This window comes from Antechinus flavipes, chromosome 6, assembly GCF_016432865.1.
Source record: "Antechinus flavipes isolate AdamAnt ecotype Samford, QLD, Australia chromosome 6, AdamAnt_v2, whole genome shotgun sequence".
NCBI lineage: Eukaryota > Metazoa > Chordata > Mammalia > Dasyuromorphia > Dasyuridae > Antechinus > Antechinus flavipes.
The window spans coordinates 264,092,834-264,112,181 of record NC_067403.1 but is presented as its reverse complement, the minus strand read 5'-3'; the positions used below and the strand labels follow the sequence as shown (position 1 = coordinate 264,112,181).

At 43.6% G+C, this 19,348-nt stretch overlaps 1 pseudogene; it reads left to right on the top strand.

Annotated features, from left to right (window-relative positions):
• Positions 1 to 9,838: 9,838 nt before the first annotated feature.
• Positions 9,839 to 17,687, top strand: LOC127541871 (dnaJ homolog subfamily A member 1-like; annotated as a pseudogene).
• Positions 17,688 to 19,348: the final 1,661 nt, after the last annotated feature.

The window sequence follows — 19,348 nt, the reverse complement described above, 5'->3', positions numbered from 1 at the left end:
CTTAATATACTGAGCCTGAAGCTGAGGTCGGGACTAGAGAATTTGGTAGGAGGAGCCCCAAGCGGGCTGCCCCTCCTCTCCTCCCTCACTCCTTTCTGGTTACTGTGCGTCAGCTTTCTATTGCCTGTGATTCAAAAGGAGAAAAACAAACCCTCCAGGCTGGATCCTGTAGGTGTCATGGACAGCCCTCCGCGGCGGTCTAAGCCCGAATCCAGGACCTCCCTCCCTCCCCTTCTGACCTAGGAGGAGGGGAGGCTCTGGTGACTCCCCTCTGTCCGAGCCCAGGATGTGAAGGGAACTTGACTCCCCTCTGTCCGAGCCCAGGCTGGGAAAGGAGCTTGACCCAGCATCCATTAGCCCACTGATCCTTCCTCAGCCTTCCACGGAACAGATCTACTAGACTAAAGCCGGGCCAGCCCACTGACAGGTGCGCCGCCGTCAGAGCGTCCCAGATCCGATCATTTTGGGAGCTCGCAAGTTTCCAGGCTGCGCTGCCCCTGAAGTCCAGAACTAAGTCAGCGGCATTTATTAAGCCTATTGTATGCCGGGTCCTGCCTCAGGATGGGGGAAACAGAAGACCTGCCTTCGAGTAACTTATCTTCCTATGGGGGAGACCGGCGAGCAAAGAAATATGTACAAACTGTAGACAGGAAAAATAGGAAGGATTAATAGCTGGGGGGGGGGGGGCGGAGGGAGGGGAAGGGGGAGCCCGCGTCTGCTCCTAAGCAAGTGCAGACTTCTCTGGGGATGGATAACAATTGTTTGCAATTTGTTCCAAGGGCTCTGAAGGCACCTGACATCAGAGACACCAAAGCCATTTACTGCATCCCAGGCCATGAACAGTCCCCTTGACTTTTGTCTGGCCCCTGCACCTGGATGACTCTGGAAGAATGAAGTCCCTGCAAGTGAAGATGTCAGCCAGTGATGTCACTGGTCCTCTTCAAAAATGAAGGACAGGGGTAGCTAGTTGTTGCAGTGGATAGAGCACCAGCCCTGAAGTCAGGAGGGCCTGAGTTCAAATGTGATCTCAGACGCATAACTTCCTGGCTGTGTGACACTAGGCAAGTCACTTAACCCCAATTGCCAAAATAATAAAAACTAAATAAAACTAAAATTGCCAAAATAATAAAAACTAAATAAAACTAAAAAAAAACTAAATAAAAAAAATAATAAAAAATAATAAAAATGCAAAAAAATAAACAAATAAAAGACAAACAACAGATGGAGTAGTGGACAAAGCACAAGGACTACAGTCAGACTCATTTACCTGATTTTCAATCTGGCTGTGTGAACTTGAACAAATCATTTCACCCTATTTGCCTCAGTTTCCTCATCTGTAAAATTAGCTGAATAATGGAATGGAAAACCCCTCCAGTATCTTTGTCAAGAAAATCTCAAGTGGGGCCAGACTAAACAACAAAACAGAATTAAGAGAAGGCTTCCAGGGCAAGGTAGCAGTTTAGTGGGACATGAAAAAACCAGGGTAGCTTACTGGGTCAGAGTGGAAGGAGAGCATTCTAGGAATGGGGGATGGTCAGAGACAATGCTCAAAGCCAAGAGATGGAGGGTCTTGTTTAAGAAGCAGCCAAGAGGCTGGTATTATGGGATTCAAGAGGCCATGCTGGGGAGGAAGATATAACAAGATTGGAAAGGTAGGGGAGCAGGGGATGAAGGTTTTGAAAATCAAGTAGAGGTCTTTGAATTTTCTTCTGGAAAGGACAGGGAGCTAGAAGAGGTTACTGAGTAGGCAGTGACATGGTCAAATCTAGGCTTTAGGGAAATCACTTTGGTGACTAACTGGAAGATGGATTGGAGTGGGGAAGCTTGAGGCAGACAGACCCCCTAGCAACTGCTGCAGTAATCCAGGAGTGAGGGAATGGGGGCCTGCATCAGAGTAGGAAACATGTGTGAGAGAGCCAGCAAAGGTCAACTCAACAAACTTTGGCACCATATTGGATATGAGGGGTGAGAGAGTGAAGGGTACAGGATGACTTCTAGGTTGTGAAGCTGGAAGACTGAGAGCAGGGTGATACTCTCAGCAGCTCTGGGGAGGTTTGAAAGGGCAGGGGAGATCATGAGTTCAGTTTCAGACTTGTTGAGTTAACACACTATGTATGAGACACACAATCTCTATTGGAGATGTGAGAATGGAGGTCAACAGAGAGCTTAGAGCAGAACATGTGAAATTTAGAATTTTCAGCTGAGATGACAGTTAAATCAATGGGAGTTGATGGGTTCATCACACCAAGACAAATAGAAAGAGAAAAGAGGAAGAAGTTGTCGCAGGAGTCCTCAAATTACAGCCCGCGGGCCAGATGCAGCAGCTGAGGACGTTTATCCCCCTTACCCAGGGCTATGAAGTTTCTTGATTTAAAGGCCCACAAAACAAAGTTTTTGTTTTTACTATAGTCTGGCCCTCCACAATCTGAGAGACAGTGAACTGGCCCCCTATTTAAAAAGTTGAGGACCCCTGTTTAGTGGGATACCTACAGTTAGCGTGACCAGGATGAGGATCCAGGAGAAAAAAAAAAAAAAGACTGAGGAATAAACAGTCAGAAAGCAAGGAGGAGAACCAGGACTGAAAACCTAGAGAGAAGAGTCTCCAGGAGGAGAGAGTGATTACAGCAACAAAGACTACAGAGAGGCCAAGGAGAAGGAGGCCTGAGAATGGGCCCCTGGATTTGGTAACTGTGGAGAGAACACTAGTGGAATGATGAGGATCTGAAGCTGGATAGGGGAGACAGACAGATGGACCCAGAGACAGAGAGAGAGAGGGAGAGATTTAGGGAGAAACAAAGACAGATACAGAAAAGATTGGGAAAACAATACTCGATATTCCAAAAAAATCAGCAAAATGGCCCCAAATCACAAAAGCCCACTTTAGAGCCTCTACACAGAGCCCAGACCTAACAAAAAGCCGAAGCACAAAGAGGGGAATGAACAAACAAAAATTAGAATCTTGTGTTGTAGCTTAGTACATTCCAAGATTGCAGGTACATATCTTGCCCAATATTTGAATTTAACTTTAACATTAAACGGTAACTAACAATCTGCTTATTGTAACAGTCATAAATGACAGTAATTAGCAGTAACAATCTGCTTAAAGCAACCGTCATAAATTGCATAGTTCATGATGCCTTGTTCCTATTACATGCATTGCTCACGGAAATACCTTAAATTTATCTTAAGTATATTTTTAATCATTGTCAGGGAGGATGGTGAGCCAATGCTTTGAATTTCGGGTAGCCCTTACAGAGAAAAGGTCTCACGTTAGATCTGGACCTGATTCTTGTACATGGACTTATTCAGTACTGGCCCTCTGCATTGTAAGATTTTGTGATGCTTTTTTTTTTTTAATAAAAGAACTAGTAGAGTGATAAAGGTCATAAAACCACAAGAAGAGATGAATTCCAAAATATCCATAAGCAAAAACTTAAGAGAAAACACATTTTGGGCACAAATTTAACCATAATTTGTGGAAGTGATGAGGCAAGAGTTTTTTTTCTGTTTTATTATTTTTTTTATTTTCAAAATATATGCACAGATAATTTTCAACATTCATCATTGCAAGCCTTGTGTTCCAAATTTTTTCCCTCCCTTTTCCCCCCATCCCTTCCCCTAAATGGCAGATAATCCAATATATGTTAAACATGTGAAATTCTTTTATACATATTTCCACAATTATCATTCTAGACAAGAAAAATCAGATCAGAAAGGGGAAAAAAATGAGAAAGAAAGCAAAATGCCAGTAAACAAAAACAAAAAGAGGAGGGGAAAAAACTATGTTATGATTCACACTAGTCCCCACGGTCCTCTCTCTAGGTGCAGATGGCTCTCTTCATCACAAGATCATTGGAACTGGTCTGAATCATCTCATTGTGGAAAAAAGCATCGGAATTGATCATCATATAATCTTGTTGTTGCTAGGTACAATGTTCTCCTGGTTCTACTTCCCTTAGCATTAGTTCCTGTAAGTCTCTCCAAGCCTTTCTGAAATTATCCTGGTCATTGTTTCTTATAGAATAATAATATTCCATAACATTCATGTATCATAACTTATTCAGCCATTGTCCAACTGATGGGCATCCATTCAGTTTCCAGTTTCTGAGGCAAGAGTTTCAAAAGGGGGCTTCAAATTATTTTTCCTCTCTAGCATTTTCATTTGATTTTTTAAATAATTTAAGCTCTTTTTTGAAATGTTGCCTCAGAAACTTACAAGAAATATGAAATCTTACTCAAAAAATTTCTTGAAAATCAGAATTAAACAGATTAGCTTCTTACTGACATTGTGAGACAGTCAGTCAATCAAAAACATTTGTTAAGCACCTACTAAGCGCCAAGCACTATACTAAGCCCTGGGGATACGAAGAAAGTGATGGTGTTGCTACTCTCTAGAAGCTCACAATCTAATGGGCCAAGACAATTCAGAGAGAAATATTGGTTTAAGTCCTGCAATCTGGGGATATCTGGGGTCCTTTCTTAGGTGGAGTTAATATCTGCTATACACTCTCTTATCTCCTTCAATCAGAAGAAAGAAAGGGAGCAAACTAAGGAGGTACGAGAAATTGAATAATGGAGACAATGATGAAGTCGAGGAGAGTGATCAGCTGAGAAATGTTTTTAAAAATAAATAAATAAAATGGGGGGAAAACTCCCAAAATGTTCAGAAATTGAGAAAACCATGTATCTCATAGCAAGAACAATCAACTTGAAAAACAGATCAGAAAGAAAATCATTTGAAAGTCATGGTAGAGATGCTAGATATCATATTTCAAGAAATCATAAAATAAAACTATTCAGAGATCTTAATAGGACAAAGTAGAACTGAAACATCATAGAAGTATCAGTCATTTCCTGAGAAATGAGAGAGAGAGAGAGAGAGAGAGAGAGAGAGAGAGAGAGAGAAGAAAAAGGAAACTCCCAGAAATGTTGTAGCCGAAACTCAGAGCTTCCAGGTCAAAGAAAAACAAAATACAGCAAACATTCAAAAAAGAAAGAATTCAAATGCTAAGGAGTCACAATCAGCTCTCACAAGATTTTAGCAACAACTACCATAATCAAATGAAAAATCTGGTGTATAATATCCTGGAAAGCAAAGGACATGGGCTTATAGCCAAGGATAACACTCACAAACACAGGGTGATCCTACGTGGTAGAAAATTAAGGATTTGCCAGCATAAATGATGAAAACAATGATTGAACTGCAAACAGTCAAGAGAAGCACAAAAAGATAAACATAAGTAAGCATATGGGACTGAATAAGTATAAAGCTCTGTGTGTGTGTTTGTGTATGAGTGTGTGTGTGTATGTATGTGAATGTGTGTCTCTGTGTGTGTTACATGGTTTATTGAGACAGCTGGATGGCACAGTGGAGAGAAAGCTAGATCTGGAGTCAGAAAGATTGGATTGCACATCCAGCCTCAGACATTTCCTAGCTGTATGTTTTTGGGTGAGTCACTTTTTGCCTCAGTTTCCTCAACTATACAAATTGGGATAATAAAAGTGCCTTCCAGATTGTTGTGAAGATCAGATGAGTTAATATCTGTAAATATCTGTATATCTGTAATACAGTAATATCTGTAAATCACTTAGTGTATATTGTAAGTACTGTATAAATGATTGTTCCCTTCTCACGTCTGGTGTCCTTCCTGACAAAGAATGAATGTAGGAGGGGAGGAAACAACTCAGCAGATAGAACTGAGACAGACCTAGCATCCATCTCTCTTCCCTCTCTGAATGAGGAAAAAGAAAGATTTCCTTTGGCCAAGTGCTGGCCAGAATGAGTGATCAATCACTAGGATAACAATTCTCGCCAATCCAAGTCCATCTTCATTCTGAGTGGAGACTGACTGGATGTACAGGAAGGCTTGGAGCCCCAGCAGGGATCCAAGATGGAAGGAGCCGAGACTCCAAAGAACAAAGCAAATGATGTTGTAGCATCTGGAAACATCTTTGCTGGCAGGGAAGCCTGGTGGCTGATGAAGATCAAGAATTTTAAATAAACACCTTAAAGCCAACTTAGTCCCAGAGTGAAGCACCACTGATTGGGGCTGTCTTCTTCCTTTCAGCTCCCTGCTGCTGCCTCCATTCTGACTAGCAGGGTGGAAGCTCAGCTTAGTCCCTGGGGAAGGCACCTGCCAATTCTGGGCATTGTGGAAGACACAGACTCTGGGAGGCTAGAAAGAGAAAGAGCATTTCTGCCTTCAACTCAGTCCGAAGCCCTCCGAAGACTGTGAAAGCCGAGTGCTGATGCCAGAATTTTCTCCCTTTCCTTTTAGTTTCTCCAACCACCCTACAACATTAACCTAATTGTGATTTCACATCTCTTCCTCTTTACATGTGACTTTACAAAATAACATCGACTCGTTTTGCAGAAAGGTCTGAGCCAACAGTTGGGAAATGGTATTTCACGTTTTTGTCACATGAGAACTATGGTCTTATCTCGTGCCCTAAATTGTGGGCAACGGAACAGTTCAAGTATACACATGAATGACATTCACTTGAGAAAAGGGAAGTAACACACTCACACGCAAGCAGGAGGAGTAGAGAAGGGGGAGGAGTAGAGAAGGAGGACAAGGGACTGCAGAGCAGAATCCCTCATTAGGCAATAGAGCTCATCTTGCGTAAAAGGCACTAGAAGCATGATAGAACACAAGGGCAAGTGTTCCACTACCCACAAATGTCCCCAAACTTGGTCAGCCACAGACATGACCATTTACCCATGTTTTCCTCTCCAGGTTTTTGAGCTACCATCAGATGTGGGATGCACATGGTCCCCCTCAAATTTTTGGATAACTACAGGTGCCACAGCAGGACTTTGGATAGAAAGAAAAAGAAAAAAAGACTGCTTCATTCTGCACTCAAGAGTCCATCAGTTTTCTGTCTTTAGGTGGGAGGCAATTTGGGACCTTTGGAATTGTGTTGGATCATCTGAAAAAAGCTAAATCTTTCCCAGCAAATCGTTGTATAAGATAGCTTTTACCGTGGCCATTGTTCTGGTCACTTCACTTTGCTTCAGTTCATGGAAGTTTTCCCACATCTTTCTGAAAGTATCCTGCTCGCTATTTCTTACCACATGCTCTTCTTCTATCACAATCTTCTGAAAACTGCCTGTTCGTATCCTTTGATCATTTATCAACTGGAAAATGAGTTCTTTTTGTAAATCTGGCTCAGTTCTCTATATATTAGAGCAATGAGAAAGAAGGAAGACCTAAGGAGTGAACAGGTGCTAGAAGTCGAATCAGCCTCAGAGATTCACTAGGGGATAACCCCGGTGAAGTTCCTTCACCTTTGTCTGCCTGAGTTTTCTCATCTGTAGAATGGGGATAACACCTGCCACCCAGGGTCCTGGTAAGGGTCATATGAGACATTCAGTTATTTCAGACTGTTGGTGACCCTATTTGGCAAAGATACTGGAAAGATTTGCCGTTTCTTTCTCTGGCTTATTTTATAGACACGGAAACTGAGGCACATAGGGTGAAGTGCTCCGCCCAGGGTCACACAGCTAGGAAGTGTCCGAGGTCAGATGTGAATGTCATTTAAGCAATGAGTTTTTAAAGAGATAATTGAGTCCAGGGACTTATTGTTAAGCGAAAAGGTTCCTATGCTACAATGTCACTACCCTGACACCTGAGAATTTTTGTGCAGGTTGTCGGGGGTTGAACCTGAATAGTGTGACATCTAAAAAGGGAAGATCATGAAATCTGGAAGCTATAGGCCAATGAGCTCCCCTTGGATCCCAGGCCCGGGTCTAGACTGGCATCAGTGAATGGAAGGCTAGTGAAACAGGATGAAGAAGTCATCTTAAGATGTATTCTGATGGAAGTGGATCTCTTCAATAAAGAGAGCTAATTCAGTTTCAATTGATCAAGGATGGACAGAAGCAGCTACACCCAAAGAAAGAATACTGGGAAATGAATATAAACTGCTTGCATTTTTGCTTTTCCTCCCAGGTTATTTATACCCTCTGAATCCAATTCTCCCTGTGCAACAAGAAAACTGTTCGGTTCTGCACACATAGATTGTATCTAGGATATACTGTAACCTATTCAATATGTAAAGGACTGCTTGCCATCTCGGGGAGGGGGTGGAGGGAGGGAGGGAAAAAATTGGAACAGAAGTGAGTGCAAGGGATAATGTAAAAAAATTACCCCTGGCATGGGTTCTGTCAATAAGAAGTTATTTTTTAAAAAAAAGTCATCTTAAATAACTGGCCCAGGATCACCCAGGTGGCCTAAGGTTAACACACTATCACCAAGCCAGGGCAGCAGCCTCCACATCCAGCACCTCCTCCAGGGAGTCAGGATCACAAAACCAACACCAACTGCATGAAACCGATGCCTCTCTGAGCCTCCCCCATCTCATGTGCAGTGAAGGTTTGGGCACAATGTCACATTTACATTTGTCCTGACTTCGTGTCATCTCATTAGGTCCAGCCAAAATCACGCAGTCCTCAAGGGAGTCCACAGTGTGAGGTGCCTTGGTGAGGTAAAAGAACTAAGTTATTCATCCCAGGGTCTAAGATTTCCCTCCTTACAACCCCCACCACCATACAGGGTCAAGACATCTGATCATTCGGGCCCTCCAAAAGGTAATCTAAATTTATACTGGCCAGCCAACAAAGGCTTCTCCTAATCGCACCCCCTCTGGTACTTCACTCCTGTGTAATTTGTTGCATTTCAGAAAATGCTATAGGTACCAAGTTGAAAGGCAAATGACAAAGCTAAGAACTCATCTACTTAGTTGTTTAAGCTAATGAATGGCTGTTACTTCAGACTGTATACTTGTATCTTATAACTTATATGTGTTTCAACTTCAGTTTTTTAGATAATAGAGTGAGTATTATATTCAGATCTTCTACTGACCACCTGCCATGATTATAAAAATTTGTCACACAAGGAAAAGAGGGACATAGCTGTAGTGATGGGGGAAAATGTTCCTCTAATTTGGTGTCAATGGCAGGTTAGGGTTAGGGTCATTCCATATGCTGTTACAATAATATAAACTTAGTAAAGAAGATTGTAATACAAGAGGGGATCTTGTTTTCTCAAAAACCATATTCTGCAATTACCAAAGACCTGGAGAAATGCCTGCAGCCTTGGAGAAATAAATCGTGGGATGGGCCAAAGTGCTTGAGGTCACCCTTCTCAGTCCTTCAAATGAAAGGCTTGCTAAAAACCAGTATGGCTGAGGGTTGATGCCACAGGGTGCTTTTTAACTCATGTGGTGATCACACCCCAAATCTCCAGCAGATGAAAGCTTTTGCTACCAAGTTAAGATGTGGCTTTAATACAGCTAAATAAACTCAAGTAGAATTAACTTTCCTAAAATAAGCTGATTTTAAAGTTTTCCCATTCCAGCACTACAGAACTGAAACAAACTTAGAGCTGTGTCCAAATCTCAAAAGTTTCAAACTCTTATCAGATAAAATAATAAATAAATGTCCTGAAACCATCAATATAACCCTAATGAAATCAAATATATTTAACAAACTAGGAGCTTTCAGACAACTCTAACAACTGAGTTTCTAACATTGCGAGTTTCTAGATTGCAAGTCTTTTTCCCTCCTAAGAGTAATGGTATTACTAAGTTTCACAATAGAAGCATGCACTTATAGCAAGGGTGTATGAGGTGCTCAGGAGGACCAGCACTCCAGCTGAGGACTCGTTGAGTTCTTTTCAAGGCTGCTGCAGCTCCGTCTACCTGCCGCATAACTCTCACCTGTGAGTCCCAGAAGATATAGTACCTGCAGTGGCCAAAGCCAATAGCTCTGAAGAGAGGCTAAATAAACCAAAGTAAGGATAACTCAAGGGCCTCAAGCCTGTGGGTGAGTGGGGGGGGTGTCTATCCCACGCACAGGAAGATTTTCCCCCCATTGGAATAGGCACGGGAGAACAAACCTTGAAGCAGCTGAAGTGGCCACTTAGACCTTGGTCAGACATCAGATCTGCCAGGATCATCCACTGCATCCCAGCCATGACCTGTCGGGCCTCTTGACTTGTGTCCTGCACCGGACTTTGAAGACTCAGGAAGAGAGAGAGGCTGGCAACTTTGTGCAGATCTGCCCGACTTAAATCTAATTCACTTCCAAGTCATCACCCCATGATGCCATTGGTCCTCTTCAAAAATAAAAGGCAAACAACAAAATGAACAGTCTTAGGAAATACTATGAAGCTTGACCAGTTTAGGTCCCAACTGTAATTATTACGTGAACTCAAAATAGGCTAAATATTAAGAGCCATAGTTGTTAAGTTTCTCATTCAGCTTCTAGGTCGAGGATTGGCGGGGGCTCGGACAGAAGGCTCTGGGCAGTGGGGTCTGATGCTGGCAGGGGCCACGGAGACAATTAGTGCAGTGGGTGTCCTACACTAGCTCTGGTAAAGGCAGCGTGGAGACCCCAGCTGCGCACAGTGTCTGATAGATGACGAGGGAGGCCCCGAGCTGAGGGCTCTCTTAGCCTGAAACAACCTGACGCTAAGCGACTACATCTGTAGTTAGACCGAGAAGTTTAAGGCTTTGAAGCAATTCTTAAGCTTTGGGCTCGGGGGGGAGGGGGGAGGGCTGGAGGCGCATCTCCGGTCCCGAGCTTGGGCTGGACCCTGACGCTTTAAGCCAGTGGCTCAGTTGTTGGAGAGTCGGCGCTGGCGCGCCTTCGGAAGCGTAATTACTTCAAGCTGCGAGCGGGGCAGCGCGCGCATTCTGGCTTTCACGGACGACCTTTTAACAGCTCAGCTGCCCAGAGAACGAGCATCACGTTTGCGTCCTCGCAGATTCCTAAATGCTTTTTTACAAATATCTACATCAGTCTTTTAACCCTTGACTCTGACAATTTCATCTGTAACCCAAAAGAATTCGGATTAAGAAGGAAGTTACTTCTGCTAACCACGTTTCTAACTGGATTAAGTTAAGCGTCGTCTCTATGCGTGTTACAGATAAACCGAGATCATACAATTACAGATTTCCTGTTGCAGCCCCTCCTCCACCCCCACCCCCCAGCCAGGAGTCAATTTCTCACCCACCGCTGGAGAGTCCCGGCATTCGATCTCTTGGCGCCCTCTGGTGGCCATCTTGGGAAAAGCCAAGGAAGTGACCCCTCCCAGCCCCAGACCCTGCTCAGGAAACTCCAGGGGTTCCCTATTACTGTCCTCAAGGAGCTCCGTTCTCACTACCAGGTTCTCTTCCATCCACCCCGGCTTCCTGACCATTTCTCCGGCAAAACTCTCCCTCTCTGGCTCCTCCAGGCCCGGAACACTCTTCTCAATCTGGTGGTCTCCTGGCTTAAATTCCTGCCTTCCTCAAGGAGCCTTTCGCAAGCCCGTTTCGTTTCCGGACCTTTCCTCTATTACTTCCTGTTCGTCCCGTCTGTGTCTGGTTTGCACCTGTCTGCACGGAGGCGCCTTCATTAGACAGGGTGCTCCTTGTCCTGTGCCTAGAGCCTGGCACATAGTAGGTACTTAATAAACCACCTAATGGACCCCCCAGTGCGAGTCACCTTTAAGAGCCAACTCACAACCCAGGAGGAAATCCTGTGACTTTTCTGAGTGGATTTTCTGAGAACCTCGTCTCGGCGGGAGCCTCCTGCTGTCTGACGACTCCTCCTTACTTATAGTCACCCTTCCTGTGGCTGTTGTTCTGCCCTTCTATTCCCCCCCAGTCCTTTCCAACACACATCCCTTTCCTTCAGTGCTTTGTTCTGCTTCTTCCTTCACCTACCCCCCATCCTTCAAAAGGTAGCCCTGCTCCCCTCCGCTCCGGCCCTTCCAGCTGCCTCTGATACTGAGTTTCTTCTCCCGTATGGGCTCCTTCCTTCCCAACTCACACCCCACCCCTTAAAGAAAAGCAGCACTTGATACAATAGCAAGGAAACGCTAACAAAGTTAACATCTTCCCATAAATTAGCTACAGGCCAGAAATATAATGGAATCTTTTACTGTGCTCTAAGGGTGCCATAAATATAATGAACTCAAACTGGGGAATACTAATAAATATGCAGCAACTGGGGAAGGCGGAGGGATTTAGCCTACCATACTCTTGTAATGCATCATTAACACTTTCTTAATAGTCAACAGCCAATAGCGCTTCCTATGTGCCTAGCTGCTGAGCACTGGGATACAAACAGTTCCTGCCCTCAAAAAGGTTACAATCTAATTTGGAGATAGTCGAAATATGTAACAAAGTAAATGGAAAGAATACCATAAATCTAAATGACCAGGCTTGGTCCTAAAGAAGAGTCAAGGGAAGTAATTAAAGAAATGCATATTAGGTTGCCCTAGAACTCATCCTGTTTCCTTCTCTTCTTTTCACCAGCTTCCCCAATATTGTCTTCACCCCTCCCCCCAGCAGTGGGGAACACAGAGCCCAGTAGACCCCACCAGCCCCACTCCATGGTTATTAAAAAAATGGTGAAAGAAATGACTTAAAATAACATTTTGGGTGTAAAACCTAATGCCTCCCAGGAAGAACTAAAAAAGGCAAAGAGGAAACTAATCTTGAAATACCATCTGGATAAATATCTAAATGAAGGAGAAAAATTGAAATACTATCGTAAGCTTACAAAGTGCTTTGTGATGAGAAGAAAAGAGACTTATGGGACACAAGTGGAAAACAAGCCATCAGACTGTAATTCCAGCTGTGGTTTTGGTTCTCCCATGTTTTTTAGAGAATAAAGAAAAACACAGAGGAAATGAGCTCAAAAGGTTGCCCATCCATTGTAGGTGAGCTTAGAAGATTTCTACTACAATGGTGCAACAGGAAAACTGACTTTGCAAAGGAAGTTCATTTGTGAATGACTTTGTGAAGTTCAGATGTTCCAGGTGCTAGGATGTAAAAAAGAATTCTCAGGTAGGATCTGGAATGCTTCACTAATTCAACCAGTTAGCGTGGAATGCTAAGGGCAAGGGGAAAGAATCCACCCTAAAGATAGATGTAGAAGCTGTGATGGTAGTACACTCTATAAATATATATGTGTATATATTATATACCACTACATATATGATAATATACATATGAATATATATATTATATACCTATATCTATGACTCGGCTCTTCTCAGCAACACAATGATCCAAGTCAAATACAAAGGATTCATGATGAAAAATTCAATCCATAAGGAGAGGAAGAACTGATGAATTTGGAATTCACATCAAAGCATATTTTTTCATTCACTTTATTCTTCCTTGTTTTTTTTTTTTTCTTTTCATTTGTTTCTTCTTTCACAATTGTAGAGGTCGGAACTTTGGAGAAGTACACTTGAAACAAGGTGTTAACTCAGTGGAATTGATGAGATGATGGTTCTCTAGTTCCCATATATACTTAGCATGGTGATGTAATTCTCTAAGTTCACACATAATCAGTATGCTGTAATGATATAATTACAATAAGGTATATAAGGGTCAACAAGGACTGGAAGAGAGACTATCCTCGTGATGGCTCTCCTACCTCCTGCATGTGCGGAGACTGGTTCAGACTGGGAGACTGAAAGAAACAATAAAGATTTTGGACTTTATTCCTGACTATTCTCATGGTGATTATTCTGCTGAGACCAAGGCTGATTCCAAGGCCCTCCAGAAAGCTAGTCCGGACATTACACACAACGGTTATTAATATGGAAATATGATTTACATGATAGTACATGTATAAACTATATCAAATTATCTATCATATTCAAAAAAAGGGGAAAGAAGGGAGGGAGAGAGAAACATTTGGAACTCAAAACCTTGTAAAAATAAATACTAAAATATTTTTTGACATGTAACTAGGGCATGTTGCCAGGGCAAGTAGATGGCATAATGGATAGAGTACCAGTCAGGAGGACCTGAGTTCAAATTTGACCTCAGACATTTAACACTTCCTAGCTGTGTGACCCTGGGCAAGTTACTTAACCCCAATTGCCTCAGCCAAAAAAAAAAAAAAAAGCCATAACAGAAAAAAAATTATGGGACAGAAAAAGATTCTGAAGGTTCATATTGACAAGGGCATGAAAGATAAGATGATTAAATTCCATGGTGAAAGGGACCAGGAGCCAGGAGATACTATCGTTATTTTTTTTATCAGAAACACAAAATGCTGTCTTTAAAGGACAAAGGACATGTACTTTAAAGGTGCATGGATACCTATTTGGTTGAAATATTGTGTAGCTTTCAGAAACCCTACCAGTTCTTGATAGTAGAACCATAGTCATCACTTGTTATCAAAGACAGAGATATCAATTGTGGCTAAATGAAGGCAAGCCAGTTTATTACCAATAATAGAAGGGAAAGAAGAAAGGGATTCTAATCATCGAATAAACTTCCAAGAGAATGGCTTTCTTTCATCAGAGAAGCCATTTTTGTTGGTAAAGTTACTGCCCGCAAGAAAGGAAATAGAGAATACTGAAAAATAGATCAGGTTGAACTGGTAGACTTTGATCCATCCCAAGAAAAAGCGTCTGTTACAATGGAGAAGTTTGGGAAGAGGGTGATAGTGATAGTGATACAAAAGCAGTGATAAATGAGTGAAAAAGACAACCATCTTAATACATTCTGCTAGCTATTGTGTTGTATTCAATTACACTTGTGTTTTTAAAATTAACTAATAAAATCATTTAATATATAAAATGCTGACTTTCCAGTTAATGATACTCAGTGCAAGAAAGTTCCACATCATTCATTGTGTTGTTGTGGTAAAGAAGCTCCCAAACACTGTTTTCATGACCCGTGTATGTGCAGTGGTTTAATTCTTGATTGACTAAATGTGTACAAGCATTTATAATTTTTAAGCATTGAAATAAATTTTTATACTGAATTCATCATTTAAAAAAAGAAAAGAAATGGCAGCTAGAGCAACTCTGACACTCTATGTCACACCCATCAACTTAACAAAGATGATGTAAGAGGACAATTCTCCTTATTGAAGAAACTGAGGGCATACAGAATCATTCTCAATGAAGCTGCGACAGCCAGTCTGGCAAAATGACTTGGGACTCCCAAAGAGAGTCTATTCCCTCCATTAAATCGTCCTACTCTTCCTCTCACAAAACAAACCATCCCCAATTCTGGGCATCTGCTCAGAACTCCTGCATGGAAGGCTCTCCCTACTCAGTACAAAAAAAGTGGTGGACAAAAAGTTCTTCTTGTGCTCCCTTCAAATCCCAGCTAAAATCTCATCTTTGATAGGAAGCTACTCATAAGCCCCATTAATTCTAGCCCTTTCTCTCTGCTCTTTCTTATGTCTCTTGTGAATGGTGGGTTTGTACATAGTTGTCTATGCATTGTCTCCCCTGTCAGATTGTGAGCTTCCTGTAGGCTCTTTTTTATATCCCTACAACTTAGCACACTGTCTGGCAGCTAATAGGTGCTTAATAAATGTTTACTGACTGACTGGCCGCTAGCTGTGAGGATCTCACAGGCCTGGATGATTTAGTGATCTCTCTACACTGGAGATCTCATCAGATCCCATGAGATCAAGTAAAATCTCTCTGCTGATGACTCTCAGATTGATAGTCAGGAACTCCAGCCTTACATCACCAGCTGACTATTGGATATCTGATCATTCCATCTTCTTCCCTTCCTCCAAGTTCTGAACTGCATTTCTGGGGAGGGAGAGAGAGGGAAGGAAACCAGCATTCATATATGTTCTACTACGAGCCAGGTCTGATCCTCACAACGATGCTTGGAAGAGTGAATTATACCCATTTGGCAGTTGAGGAAACTGAGGCAAACAGAGTGATATGCCCAGGGTCCATAGGAAGACATGGAAAGTGTCTGGGGCTACATTTGAACTCAGGCTCAGACACTCCACTCTCTGGATTACCCTTTACTGGTCCCTCCCGCTCCTGCGTATTTGTCCAATCATATTTCTGGGTATTGCTGTCTCATTATCCACATCTCATCCTTCTGCCTCCATGCTAGTTCCCCAGCAGCCGTTGAAGTCAATCCTTCATCACCTCGAGCTCTGATCACTGCAATAGACTGTCATCTCACTTCTTCAATCCATCCTCCACACAGCTGCCAAAATACTTTTCTAAAGCTCACCTATGAGCACATCTCCTGTTGCTTCAAGGATCAAACACAAATTCATTTGCTTTAAGAGAGCCTTTTGCTCTCAATGGCTCCAAGATACATTTCTGATTCCACTTTACTCCCTCTCTAGATATCTCAGTTCAAAGCTGAACTAGCCTAAAAGAGGCTAAAAAAGAGGAATTATTACCTCCATGCCTTTGCCCAGGCTGGTATCTTCCCTGTTTTTACCTCCAATACAAGGTCTTTCCTGCTTCCCCACGCGTTAGGGTGTACCCTGCTCCACTGCCCATACACACAATTTCCATTTACTTTGTATAAACCGTGTATCGCTGGGTTGTTGTCTTTCGTTCTCCAACAGGACTGACATGACACCACAACATTGGGATGTCCAACTGTGGCTGATCACACAATCAGAGCTTGGAAGGCTTAACCACAGCTTGGACACAAATCGTTCATGTAAACCTTTGGGAGGGAGATGTCTCTTAATTTTTGCATCTCATGTAACTTTTGAGCTATTGCAATTCTGCTTTGTTCATAGAGTATGAGGCTTCTTTTTTAAAAATAATACTTTAATTTTCCCTTAATTGCAAGAACAAATTTAACATGTTGTTTTGAGTTTGAAAGTCTATCCCTTCCTCCCTCCCCTCCTCCTTCCTGAGGCAGTGAGCAATCTGATATGTCACAATCGTGTAAAACCTTTCTGAATCAGTCGTTTTAGCACAGCTGCGGGCACATCATGCTGTGCAATCCTGTGCCAGCACCTCCCGTGGGGCACGATCCCAAAGTTCTTAGTGTCTCCTGAGCTCTGTGTAAGTATTTGCCTTGCCTTGCCAGTTCTCCATAAACTAGTCTTTGAGGCAAACAGCAAGTCCAGCCATCGGGAGTCACACTCTCTGCAGCAGAGCTGGAATGCTTGGTAGTGCCAGCGAAGAGCCCGAGTCCTCCTCCTGCTGGACGATCTTCAGAGTCTTCCCGAGACAGCTCAAATAGAAGCAGTTGGTTTCCTGATATGGTGCTGTTGGAATTTCCCTTGCGTCCAACAAATTCACCGGCGTACCGGTCAGCGCAATGGCTCTGTAGACCTTCAGTTTGGTGGTCAGTCTGATACTTCTCTCCCACACTTTCCTTTGGAGCTTCCCCAATACTGAGCTAGCTCTGGCAACGTGTGTGTCAACCTCATTATCAGTGAACTGCCAAGGTAGATGAACTTTTTTACAGCATCCAAAACTTTTCCATTTGTTGTAGCAGTAGTGGTAAAAAAATGTATGGGACAGATTGGATTCAAGCAGAGCGGCAGATTCTTTCTCTTTCAGAGTCATCCCTGTCCAGTGGCAGGTCAAGTCAAAACTGGTGATGACCCCAGATAAGGATGAGCAGAGCATCTCCCATGTCCGACTAAGCGCTCCTCCGTGGCCACTGGAACAAACCATCCTCATCCATTCATTCTGATGGGGGAAATCTTCCCACATTTGGGTTAGAAACTTTCTAACTCACCAATGGGTTTAAGACCCCCAGTTACCCTCAACCTAGTTTAGCTCATCTGCTGAAATGGTTTGGATGTGGGGCTTCTTGGAGCCATGGGTGAGAGTTGGGTGGCAGGTGGATCCCAAAGCCGAAAAGGTGGCAGCCCTCACACCTGAAGTACTAGTCTTCTCTGAACACCTCTGTGTGTGTGTGTGTGTGTGTGTGTGTGTGTGTGTGTGTGTGTATTCCATTTATTTGTTTTGGAGTCTTTTTGTCTACATTTTGAGTTCCAGATTCTCTCCCTCCTTCTGCCCCTCCCACATCCAGAGAGAAAACAAGCATCATATTAACACATGTGAAGTCAGGTAAAACATTCAACCTAAATATTAACAGTCCTTCTAATATCCTAACTTCAGCTCTTCCACTTATCCACTTTCTATGACCTGCTCCTCCACCCATCGCAGACACACAGAGATGGTTGGGCCCAAGCACAGCCCTCAGGGTTGCCCAGTAATCCCAGTCCAGCCTGGGTCCTCCAGCAGCTCGTCAGCTGTCACCCCCAACTCTTTCACTTACCTTCAGTCTTTCCTTGCTCCCTGGCTGTCCCTGACAGCAGGGACTGCTTTATTTTTCTTTGTATTCTGAGCGCCAAATAGAGTGCCTGGGACAGAATAGGTGCTTAACAAGTACTGAATTCACTGGGGACATCTTTGGCCCAATGGAAGAGCACCTCTCTCTCCACCTGTTGAAACCCTTCTCTTCCTTCAAGGTCCCACTTGCGGGCCACATCCTGGCCTTGTCTCCTGTCCCCAAAGCACCGAGTGTCTGCTTACCCATGGACTCATCTTATGGACAGGTGGAATCTCCTCCAGGGAAGGGCCTCTTTCTCTTTCACTTTTGTATACCCATGCTCAGCAGAGTGCCCAGGACATATGCTAGAGACAGATAGAAACTCCAGACCTAGTACACAATAAGGACTGAGACATGTTGGCTGAATTGTATCAAGTCATCTTCTTGCCAGGTGCTGTAAAGGGTTAAGTCAGGGAATCGTGAATTCGAAGTCTTCTGGTCCCACCTAACAGGCTCACCCCACTGCTGGTGGTTCTGAGGTCCCACTGCAGATGGACACTTAGATACAGCCCCACACACTCACACACAGACTCACACAGACCAGCATCCCCAAATACTACCCGCATATCCACATAATCACATAGACCTGCACCCCAAACCCAGACTCGCACATCCACACACTAGTACAGATCTACACCCCCATACATAGACCTGAACCCCCAAACACGGACCTGCACATCCACACAGACTCGCATAAATCTGCACCCCAAACCACATCTACACACAGACTCGCATAGATCTGCACCCCTATATATAGACCTGCACCCCCAAACATGGACCCGCATATCCACACACAATCTCGCATAGACCTGCACCCCAAACCACATCCACACACAGACTCGCACAGATCTGCACCCCCATATATAGACTTGCATCCCCAAACACGGACCTGTACATCCACACACAGACTTGCATAGATCTGCACCCCCATACATAGACTTGCATCCCCAAACACGGACCCGCACATCTATACACAGATTCGCACAGATCTGCCCCCCCCCCCCACACACACACACACATCCACGCAGAGCCCTTCGCACTCACTCACAAACCCGCACAGGCACTGAATGGAGCTCGGGGATCGTCCCGCGATTTTCCTGCCGATACACGCGCATAAATGGAAATCCCGATCAGCAGATCCCGGGCTTGCTGGGCGGGAACGGTCCATCCCCGGGCAGAGGCTTCCTGGTCTGGTTGAGCTTAGAAAGGCCTGCCAGTACCTCTGAGCATCCTCCATCCTCCATCCTTCTCCCTC